A 12,495-nucleotide genomic window follows, 5' to 3' on the forward strand; every position below is an offset into this window, starting at 1 on the left:
AATCAAAACATTAACCCTGCAACTCAAACAAATAGAAAGAGAGAAGCAAAAAAAGCCCTTGGGTACCATAAGAAAGCAAACAATAAGAATTCTAGCAGAATTAAATGAAATAGAGAATAGAAAAACAATTGAAAAAGTTAACAAGACCAAGAGCTGATTCTTTGAAAAGATCAACAAAATTGATAAACCATTGGCCAAACTTAAAATAGAAAAATAAGAGAGTAAGCAAATAACCCCCCCAAAAAATGAGATGGGCAATATCACAACAGACCGACTGAAATTAAAAGAATTATAACAGAATACTATGAAAAATTGGACTCTCACAAATTTGAAAACCTAGAGGTAATGGACAAATTTCTAGAAACACACTACCTACGTAAACTAACACAAACAGAGGTAGAACAACTAAATAAACCTATAACAAAAGAAAAGATTGAAAACGTAGTTAAAAAACTCCCAACAAAAAAAAAGCCCTCGCCCTGATGCTTTCACTGATGAATTCTACCAAACTTTCAGAGAAGAGTTAACACCACAACTACTAAAGGTATTTCGGAGCATAGAAAATGATGGAATACTCCCATACTCATTCTATGCAGCCAGAATAACCCTGAAACCAAAACCAGGTAAAGACACCACAAAAAAAGGAAAATTACAGACCAATACCCCTCATGAACATAGATGCAAAAATCCTCAATAAAATTCTAGCCAATAGAATTCAACAACATATCAAAAAAAATAATTCACTATGACCAAATGGGATTTATACCAAGTATGCAGGGATGTTTCCACATTAGAAAAACAATCAATGTAATCCATCACGTAAATAAAACAAAAACAAGAAGCATGATCTTATCAATTGATGCAGAAAAGGCATTTGACAAAGTCCAACACCCATTCATGATAAAAACTCTCAACAAAATAGGAATAGAAAAGAATTAAGGGCATTTATACAGAGTCAACAGCCAACATCATCCTAAATGGAGAGAGTCTGAAAGCATTCCTCTTGAGAACGGGAACCAGACGAGGATGCCTTTATCATCACTCTTACTCAACGTTGTGCTGGAGGTCCTAGACAGAGCAATTAGGCTACAAAAAGACATAAAGGCATCCAAATTGGTAAGGAAGAAGTAAAAGTATCTCTATTTGCAGATGATATGATCTTATACACAGAAAACCCCAAAGAATCCACAAGAAAACTACTGGAACTAATAGAAGATTTCAGCAAAGTATCAAGATACAAGAGAAAGCTACAAAAATCAGTTGGATTCCTCTACACCAACAAAGGGAACTTCCGAGAGGAAATCACCAAATCAATACCATTTACGATAGCCCCCAAGAAGACAAAATAGTTAGGAATAAATCTGACCAGAGATGTAAAAGACCTATACAAAGAAATCTACAAGACACTACTGCAAAAAAACAAAAGAGACTCACATAAGTGGAAATACATGCCTTGCTCATGGATAGGAAGACTCAACATTGTGAAAATGTCAATTCTACCCAAAGCAACCTACAGCTACAATGCAATCCTGATCCAAATTTCAATGGCATTTCTTAATGAGATGGAGAAACAAATCACTAACTTAGTATGGAAAGGGAAGCGGCCCCAGATAAGTAAAGGATTACTGAAGAAGAACAAAGTGGGAGATCTCACACTACCTGATTTTAGAGCCTATTATACCACCATGGTAGTCAAAACAGCCTGATACTTGTATAACAACAGATACGTAGACCAGTGGAACAGAATAGAGAATCCAGACTTAAACTCTTCCACCTGAGAGCAGTTGATACTTGACAAAGACCCAAAGTCCATTAAACAGGGAAAACACAGTCTCTTTAACAAATGATGCTGGCATAACTGGATATTCATCTGCAAAAAAAATGAAACAAAACCCATACCTCACACCATGCACAAAAACTAGCTCATTATGGATCAAAGACCTAAATATAAAGTCTAAAATGATAAAGATCACGGAAGAAAAAATAGGGACAATGCTAAGAGCCTTAATACATGGCATAAACAGAACACAAACCATAAGTAACAATGTACAAACACCAAAAGAGAAACTAGATAACTGGGAGCTCCTAAAAATCAAACACATATGCTCATCAAAAGACTTCACCAAAAGAGTAAAAAGACAACCTACAGAGTGAGAAAAAGTTTTTGGCTGTGACAAATTCAATCAGGGTCTAATCTCTAAAATCTAGAAGATACTGCAAAACCTCAACAACAAAAAGACAAATAACCCAATTAAAAAATGGGCAAAGGATATGAACAGGCACTTCACCAAAGAAGACATTCAGGTGGCTAACAGATACATGAGGAAATGCTCACAATCATTAGCCATTAGAGATATGCAAGTCAAAACTACAATAAGATACCATCTCATCCCAACAAGGCTAACATTAATCCAAAAAACTCAAAACAATAAATGTTGGAGAGGTTCTGGAGAGACTGGAACACTTATACACTGCTGGTGGAAATGTAAAATGGTACAACCACTTTGGAAATCATTTTGGCACTTCCTTAGAAAACTAGAAATAGAAGTACCATACGATCCAGCAATCCCACTCCTTGGAATAGATCCTAGAGAAATAAGAGACATCACACAAATAGATATATGCACACCCATGTTCATTGCAGCACTGTACACAATAGCAAAAAGATGGAAACAACCTAGGTGTCCATCAATAGATGAATGGATAAACAAATTATGGTATATTCACACAATGGAATACTATGCAGCAATAAAGAACAATGATGACTCCATGAAACATAACATGGAGGAATCTGGAAGGCATTATGCTGAGTGAAATTGGTCAGTCACAAAAGGAGAACTATTATATAAAACCACTATTATAAGAACTCAGGAAAATGTTTAAACGCAGAAGAAAACATTCTTTGATGGTTACGAGGGGGGGTGGTGAGGCGTACTCACTAACTAGATAGTAGACAAGAATTATCTTAGGTGAAAGGAAGGACAGCACACACTACAGGGCAAGTCAGCACAACTGGACTAAACCAAAGGCTAAGAAGTTTCCTGAATACAACCAAACATTTCAAGGGACAAAGTAACAGGGACAAGTGTCTGGGGACCATGGTTTCAGGGGACAACTAGGTCAACTGGCATAATGAAGTTTATTAAGAAAATGTTCTGCATCCCACTTTGATGAGTGGCATCTGGGGTCTTAAAAGCTAGCAAGCGGCCACCTAAGATGCATCAATTGGTCCCAAAACACCTGGAGCAAAGGAGAATGAAGAACACCAAAGACACAAGGAAAATATTAGCCCAAGAGACAGAAAGGGCCACATAAACCAGAGATTCCATCAGCGTGAGACCAGAAGAACTAGATGGTACCCAGCTACCACCAGTGACTCTCCTGACAAGGAACACAACAGAGAGACCCTGATGGAGCAGGAGAAAAGTGGGGTGCAGAACTCAAATTCTATTAAAAAGACAGACTTAATGGTCTGGTTGAGACTGGAGGGACCCTGGAAGACATGGCCCCGGACTCTCTGTTAGCCCAGAAATGAAGCTACTCCTGAAGCCAACTCTTCAGACATAGATTAGACTGCACTATAAGACATAAAATGATACTTGTGAAGAGAGTGCTTCTTAGCTCACGTAGATATGTAAGACTAAATGGGCAGCTCCTGTCCAGAGGTGAGATGAGAAGGCAGGAAGGGATAGGAGATGTCTAAATGAACATGGGAAACGGAGTGGGAAGGAGGAGTGTGCTGTTACAGTATAGGGAGAGCAACTAGGGTAACATGACAATGTGTGTATAAATTTTTGTATGAGAAACTAACTTGAACTGTGAACTTTCACTTGAAGCACAATAAAAAAAAAAAGATAAGAGAGATAGTATAGTATACAAAGTGCCTCATTATCATAGAGGTGAAAAATCTAAACAGAGTTTAGAAACATCTTGAATGCCACGATTACTTCCTTGAAATCCGAAATTACTTCTGGTAATAGAAACATCAATCACAAGCACCTATCAGGTGTTCCATGAAAGCCTTTGACCCTGGAACATATTTATAGAGCTCATTGTGCCTTCAGGCAACGAGGAATGCAACTGTGGCTGTCATGTTCTAACCCAGAATGGTTGCAAGTACAAAGAATTACTTTCATCCCTTTTGTAGGTCTTGGAAAAGATGTGAAGACTAAAGTAAATTCCACATGGACAATTATTCATGGATTCCTTATGTTCGCAGAAGAGGTGCTTTGTTACAGAAGCAAATATAACTGCTGCTGTGTTCATCATTTCAGTACAGTAGTTGGCAAAAAGAGCTAGAAGTCCCTGGGTGGTGCAAAAGGTTAACACTTTAGGCTGATAACCGAAAGGTTGGAGGTTTTACTCTACCCAGAAGTGCCTTACACGAAAGTCTGACAATCTCCTTCTGAAAAATCAGCCATTGAAAACCCTGTGGAGCACAGTTCTAATCTGGCATACATAAGATTGCCATGAATCAGAATCGATTTGAAGGCAACTGGTTTTACGATACACAATACTCATATGCTTTGATAATATAGAAACAGTACTTTTACAAAATGGTGTGAGAATGTGGAGTACATAATGAAAAGTAAAACAAGCTCACTGATTCCAAGTATATTGTTTGAAATCAGATTATTGGGAGGTGAAAAAGAGTAAAGGGTGGAAGACAGCACTGCCTAATTTTTCTTTTAAATGTAGAGAATAAATTGATAACCTCCAAAAAGTGGGTGAGTATTATATTAAAGAATTAATGTAAAAGACATTAGGAAAATAAAACAAACCTTTCTAAATATGATATGACATACAAAAAATAAAATGAGAACAAATAAATCAAATTGCATATAAGACTATATCTACATCTATATTTATATCTATATATATTTATATCATCTACATGTATATCATATATACAATATTGCAGAACTGAAGCTAAACATATGAATTATGTAAACTGGCAAAACATATATATTGAAAGAAGATTTACAAATTTGTCAACAAAGCAAAACCCAGTACTATCCTATATACTTCTTGTTGTTGTTGTTGGATGCCGTAAAGTTGATTCTGACGCATAGTGAACCCGGGTGACAGAGTAGGACGACCCCATACGGCTTCTTGACTGTAATCTTTATAGAAGCAGATCGCCAGGTCTTTCTCCCACTGAGCCACTGAGTGGGTTTGAACCGCTGAAGTTCAGCTATAAACTAGAGACACACATATAACAAAGAAGTTCAGAATGATTAAAATAACAGGATAAACAAATATATACCAGCATAGAAATATAAAGAAAGTTTGAAAATTTTAATATCTTATAGGGTAACAATCACGGCATTAAAAAGGCAAATAAGGACATTTTTCTAGTACTAAAACCAAAAAAACCAAACTCCTTGCCATTTAGTTGATTCCGATTCATAGTGACCCTATAGGACAGAGTACAATTGCACCATAGGGTTTCCAAGGAGTGGCTGGTGGATTTGAACTGCTGACCTTTGGTTAGCAGCTGTGCTCTTAACCACTGCACCACCAGGGCTCCCTTTTCAGTACTAAAAGCTACAATTTATAATAAAGATATAATTATTGATATTTATGCACCAAGTAACAAAGCAACAACTTTCAAAAGGCAGAAACTACATGTGTTCCCAGGATAAATAGAAGTGCAAAGACAGTAGTAGGAAATTTTAATATATTTTGCTCAATCTAAGTGTGATGAAGTGAATAAGACATTAAGTATATAGAAGTCATCAACAACATAATCAGTAAGATAAATCTTATAGAATTCTTAACCATGTGTTATGGATTGAATTGTGTCCCCCCAAAATGTGTGTCAACTTGGCTAGGCCATGATTCCCAGTACTGTTTGGTTGTCTACCATTTTGTGATCTGATGTGATTATCCTACCTCTCTGATGTTAATGAGGCAAGACTAGAGACTGTTATGTTAATAAGCCAGGACACAGTCTACAGGATTAGGCTGTATCTTGTGTCAATCTCTTTTGTGATACAAAAAAGAGAATCGAGCAGAGAAGAGGGGGATCTCCTACTACCAAGAAAGTAGAGCACGTCGTTTGGACACAGAGTCCCTGCACTATGAAGCTCCTAGACCAGGGAAAGATTGATGACATGGACCTCCCCCAGAGCCGACACACAGAGAAAGCCTTCTGCTGGAGCTGGCATCCTGAATTTGGATGTTAGCCTCCTAAACTGTGAGAGAATACATTTCTCTTTGTTAAAGCTATTCACTTGTGGTATTTCTGTTACAGCAGCATTAGATAACTAATACACCATGATGGTAGAGAATGTATCTTCTTTTCGAGTGCACATCGGACACTTCCAAAAAGAAAAAGCCTGTGTTTTATTATTCCACGAGGCAAACTCAGTATGTTTTTAAATTATAAAAACAGCATCAAAAAGCAAAAGTCCCTTCCCCATCAAATTAAACATAAACACGCACACAAGTAAAAACCTTTTGGTTGAAAGGATTTGATGACAGAAATTGCAGACTTCCCTGAGGGAATAAATAAGAATAAAAACCTGACATATCAGAATCTATTACATATAGACAAAAATTAACAAAAGAGATTTTATAACACTAAATAACCGTATCAAGTGTGTTAAATGATTCTATGTGTGGTTGATCACAGTTATATGCCTATGGTTCAGGTCATCTATACACTTAGTGATATTCTGCTTACTAGTTTTATCAATTCCTGAGACAGGGATGTCGAAGTCTCCAGCAAATAATTGTGGATTTGTCTGTTTCAGATAGACAAATCTATTTCTCCCTTCAGATCAATCAATTTTTGCCCCATTTTGAAGCTCTGTGTTTTTAGGTGCATATGTGTCTTCTTGGATAACTGACCCCCTTATCATTATAAAATGTCCCTCTTTTTCACTGATAATCTTTCTTGTTCTGAGGTCTGCTTTGTCTAAAATCAATATAGTTACTTCAACTTTCTTTTTGTTAGTTTTTTCATAATTTCGTGTTAGCCTACACTCAGCTTTTTCCAGTTAATTAAAAATTCCTTGTTTAATTTTCCTTTTGGCTTATATGATATTCAAGGAGCCCTGGTGGTGCAATGGTGAAGTGCTCAGCTGCTAACGGAAAGTTTGAAAGGTGGGTGGTTCAAACCTACCAGCAGCTCCACGAAAGAAACAACCTGGCAAACTGCTCCCGTAAAGATTTCAGCCTAGAAAACCCTATGGAGTGGTTCTAATCTGTCCTATAGGGTCACTATGATATATGGCATTCAGCAGCATCTGTTTCAGATTAGCAAATATTTGGGTCCTGTTTCTCTCTGTAGATACCTGTCTCTCTAGATTTTGAATTAGTTGTCTTTTCTGCAACTTTATTTCTCTGATGGGTTCAAGAAAAATCTTTAATTTGCAGTTTTTCCATCTTGTTTCTTGTTGTAGGATGGAAATGATGCTCTTTCCAGCTCTATACCTTTCTGAACTGAAATCAGAAGCCTTGTATTCAATTTTTGTTTTCTGAATTTATTGCAGGTTTGACAATAGATATTTCTACTTCCTCAGGGAGGAGATATTGGAAGGAGTCAGTGAAGAATATCCCTTTCTTGAGATCACAATTATCATGCAGACAGGTTTAGAAAGAAGCTTATTAATCATTCCTATGCCTCAATCTCTGTTCTGACTGTCTTAAAACCGGAAAACTTCCTCCTCCCATCTGGAAATTGGTTGTCTCTGTAACCTGCTCCTTCATGACCTGGATGGTACATGAATTATAAGAAGGGAGGCACTTGATCTTTTTATACTTTCCCACCCTCCCCTCCCTTCCTCTGTCACTTGTGCATTGAAATTCTGAAAATTTTTCTTTCTGTTCACAGGTTGTCAGATACAGTCATGCAATTTCAACTCATAGTTAATGTAGCATAACCCTCATTTTTGGATGGGAAAAGGGGGCCTAGAGAATCAAAATGCAGTGACATTACTAGAGGGGTATCGGGGGTGTGGACCACACCAGGTGACACTGTCAGAGGAGGTGACATCAAAATGACTTTCTATAAAATTTTTTGGTGCAGTGTTTCAACAGAAAATTATTCTTTTTTATAAAGTTATTCTTGTAGTTAGTTATAACAACAGAAGAAATTTTTGTAAGCCCAACTTACATGCATCAATATACTTACTAAGATTAAAACACTTGGCTAATTTACTTTTTGAACCCTCTAATGCACTCCGGTCAGAGCTGTCATTATTACTTAATTACAATGACACTTCAAATCATGTGGCTTTGTCTGCACGTTCTACAATCACACGCTGTTGTTTTCATTGTTGCCAGTGTTTTTATAGTTGCTGATTTTGTAGAATTTTCTGGTGTTTTAGCTACAATATTGTGGTAATTAACGTGGGGGATGACACCATGAGTTACTGCACTGGGCGACAGCAACCATAGTGACACCACTATTAAAATGACCCTAGTTTTACAAACAGAAGGATTGTTATCACACTGCCAATGATACAGTTCCCTTTTTGAAGAATACACATAATCAGATGGCAGATATTCCAGAAGTTGCTATTTAGCATTTATAATTTAAAACGTACGGTCAGTGAACGATCATGGAGAGGGAGAGGAGGTGTGAACCACAAGATATCTTAAGACCTGTTCTAACCTGCTGACTACATGTTTAAAGTGTTAGTAAAAATCATCTTTGATTTTATAAATTTCATCCCATTTTGGCATTGCTTTGCTTCCATTCTAAAAATATTCCCTTCTATTGAAGTCTCCTTTCTACTCACAAATTATTTGGTATATAAAAAAACACTACAGATTGTTATGTGTATTTTTTGCACAGTATAATGCACCATGAAATCCATACCACATTTTTTAAAAATCTTAAAATGCTCCTTTCTCAATTGGTCACTATGATCTGGAGATAGTTACAATAACTATTTCATAAATTAACGGTTCTTATAGTCTTTCTATAATTTTGTATGGCTTCTGCAAATGACTTTACTTTCCCCTGAGTAATTTTTTCCCCGGCCTTTACGCGCATAGTATAGATACTAAAATTTATAAAGTGAAATAAATAAAAATTATTCGGCCTCAGCATTTCTACTTATGTTTTTCGTTACACCAACATACATGTCTAATAAAATTTGTACAGATCTTATCCAAAAATAAAGAAAATATGAAGTTTACTATGTAAATAATCACTTTTTCAGACATTTTCATTGTAACATTCCAAATAACTAATATGAATTTCCTTTGTTTTATTACTAGGTTTCATAACACCGTGGCTTGAAACTACCATATTAATCAGAAAACAAAATAAGCATTGGATAATTAGGATTGCATGGGATTCAATTTTGATGACACAACTTAATAATAGACCTCAAATTTTTGACAACATTCAGTTGGCACCTCTTCTTTCTGTCAGGCATCCTACATGCTTGGTTTAAGAATACTTTTGATGTTAAATGTTACATATGTGAATAAACTTGTTGATTTGGAAGTGCAAAGCATAAAACAGAAGATATCTAAATTTTGATTTATGCACACCACTATTTTGAGAAACTGCTGCCTGTTAGTTTGTCATACGTGGTGGCTTTTGTGTAGCTGTGATGCTGGAAGCTATGTCACCCATTCCAGCAAGGTCACCCATGGTAGACAGGTTTTAGCAGAGCTTCCAGACTAAGGCAGACTAGAAAGAAAGGCAAATTTCAAAAGTTAGAGAGTTAAAATCCTATAAATCACAACAGAGTACTGTCCAATATAATGCTGGAATATGAGTCCTCCATACTCTAGAAGGCACTCCAAATGCACAGTGCCTGCAACAATGGACTCAAACATACCAACGATCATGGGGATAGTGTGGGGTCACTATAAGCTGGAGCAGACTCAACAACAACTTACAACCACAACACTTTAAGAAAATCTTTCCATGAAACTACACACTTTTACGTTAAGAAATGATATTAGTTTGTAAAGTCATAGACAATTTTCCATTTAAGGAATAGGTAGGTTTTTCACAGGGCTTTGAACCAGTTCTAAACAGTTCAGTCATGGCTGCTGAAAACAAGATAGGGCTTTGAACTGGTTAGAAGCAGTTTAGTCATGGCTGATGGAAACAAGGGCAGCGTACACGTTACATAGCAACCAAATTTCTATCGGCTTTTGATGACCCTGCCACTTTGAATGTGTGTCACTCTTCCACATCAGGAAACTTTCAGGAGCCAATAATCCAATCCGTCAGGCTCCTGAAAGTTTCTTTTTTATTTTTTTATTTTATCATACTTTAGATACAGGTTTACAGAACAAATAGTTTCTCATTAAACAGTTAGTACACGTATCATTTTATGACGATGGTTAACAACCCCATGACATGTCAACCCTGTCCCTTCTCAACCTTGGATTCCCTATTACCAGCTTTCCTGTCCCCTCCTGCCTTGTAGTCTTTGTCCCTGGACTGTTGTGCCCCATTAGTCTCGTTTTGTTTTATGGGGCTGCCTAATCTTTGGCTGAACAGTGAACCTCAGGAGTGACTTCATTACTGAGCTAAACCCCGGGGGCCATACTCTCGGGGTTTCTCCAGTCTCTGTCAGGCCAGTAAGTCTGGTGTTTTTTTTGTGTGTGAGTTAGAATTTTATTCTACATTTATCTCCAGCTCTGTCTGGGACCTTCTGTTGTGATCCCTGTCAGAGCAGTCAGTGGTGGTAGCTGGACACCATCTAGTTGTACTAGACTCAGTCCGGTGGAGGCCGTGGTAGTTATGGTCCATTAGTCCTTTGGACTAATCTTTCTCCTGTATCTTGTTTTCTTCATTCCTCCTCACTCCTGAAGGGGTGAGTCCAGTGGAGTATCTTAGAGGGCTGCTCACAGGTTTTTCAGACCGCAGACGCTACTCACCAAGGTAGAATGTAGAACACTTTCTTTAAAAACTGTGTTATGCCAATTGAGCTAGATGTTCCCCGAGACCATGATCCCCACAACCCTCTGCCCAGTAATTCAGTCCCTCAGGGAGTTTGGATGTGTCTGTGGAGCTTCCATGACCTTTTCTTATACCAGTTGTGCTGGCTTCCCCAGTATTGTGTACTGTCTTACCCTTCATCAAAGTTACTACTTATCTATTGTCGATTTAGTATTCCACCTCATCCCTCCCATCCCTCATAAACAACAAAGATTGTTTCTTTTTGTGTGTAAACATTTTCTTTTCTCTTTAAAATTTTTTTATTGTAGTTTAGGAGAAGGTTTACATAACAAATAGTTTCCCATTAAACAGTCAGTACACATATTGTTTTATGACATTGGTTAACAACCCCACGACATGTCAACACTCTCCCTTCTTGACCTTGAGGACCTTTTTTTTGGTGAAAATATACATAGCCAAAGTTACTCCATTATGAAAGTTTCTACATGTACAATTCAGTGACATCAATTACATTCTTTCAGTTGTCTGCAATTCTCACTATCCTTTTCCAAATTATTCCATCACCATTATCTTCAACTCACTGTCCCCTAGGCTTCCCATCAAACCTATTAAGTTGCTGTTGTCAATTTGATCTCACATAGATAATTCTTTTTTTTTTTTTTGTACCTTAGATGCAGATTTGCAGAACAAATAGTTTCTCATTAAACAGTTAGTACACATATTGCCCTATGACAATGGTTAACAACCCCATGACATGTCAGCACTGTCCCTTCTCAACCTTGGGTTCCCTATCACTAGCTTTACTGTCCCCTCCTGCCTTCTAGTCCTTGTCCCTGAACTGCTGTGCCTTATTAGTCCTGTTTTGTTTTATGAGGCTGTCCAATCCATGGCTGAACGGTGAACTTTGGGAGGGGCTTCACCACTGAGCTAAAAGGGTGTCTGGGGGCCATACTGTCATGGTTTCTCTAGTCTGTCAGGCTAGTAAATCTGGTTTTTTTTTTGTGTGTGTGTGTGAGTTAGAATTCTGTTATACATTCTTCTCCACCTCTGTCCAGGACCCTCTATTGTGATCCTGGTCAGAGCAGTCAGTGGTGGTAGCTGGGCACCATTTAGCTGTACTGGACTCAGTCTGGTGGAGGCCGCGGTAGCTGTGGTCCATTAGTCCTTTGGACTAATCTTTTCCTTGTGTCTTGTTCTCTTCAATCTCCCTTGCTCCTGAAGGGGTGACACCAGTGGAGTACCTTAGATGGCTGTTCACAGGCTTTTAAGACCCCAGATGCTACTCACCAAGGTAGAATGGAGAACATTGTCTTTATAAACTGTGTTATGCCAATTGAGCTAGATGTTCCCCGAGACCATGGTTCCTACAGCCCTGTGACCAGCAATTCAGTCCCTCAGGGAGTTTGGAAGTGTCTATGGAGCTTCCAGAACCTTTCCTTGTATAAGTTGTGCTGGCTTCCCCAGTAATATGTACTGTCTTACCCTTCACCAAAGTTACCACTTATCTATTTAGTTCCCCCCTTCCCCCGCAACCAACAAAGATTGTTTCTTTTTTGTGTGTAAACTTTTTCATGGGTTTTTACAATAGAGGTCTCATACAATATTTGTCCTTT

Source organism: Trichechus manatus, unplaced genomic scaffold, assembly GCF_000243295.1.
Source record: "Trichechus manatus latirostris isolate Lorelei unplaced genomic scaffold, TriManLat1.0 scaffold00287, whole genome shotgun sequence".
NCBI lineage: Eukaryota > Metazoa > Chordata > Mammalia > Sirenia > Trichechidae > Trichechus > Trichechus manatus.